The sequence below is a fragment of the Mytilus galloprovincialis genome, chromosome 12, assembly GCF_965363235.1.
Source record: "Mytilus galloprovincialis chromosome 12, xbMytGall1.hap1.1, whole genome shotgun sequence".
Lineage (NCBI taxonomy): Eukaryota > Metazoa > Mollusca > Bivalvia > Mytilida > Mytilidae > Mytilus > Mytilus galloprovincialis.
The window spans coordinates 47373541-47373773 of NC_134849.1; positions in this window are offsets into that span (position 1 = coordinate 47373541).

Sequence of the window (233 nt, forward strand, 5' to 3'; positions counted from 1 at the left end):
CCATGATACTGAATGAGCGTTATCATATATTTGACAACATTTTATTATAATATGAGCTAGTTGTAGCAGGTATAGGATAAATTTATCAAAAATATATCAGATTTGCTTCAGTTTATTTGCCTTTATCATACACTCAAATTACTATAGATTCCCTATATCTATTCAAAGTTGATAAAAGTTTAGAATATAATAATAATGAGATGGGGGTTCTTGTCAATTTGTGTATAAAAGTT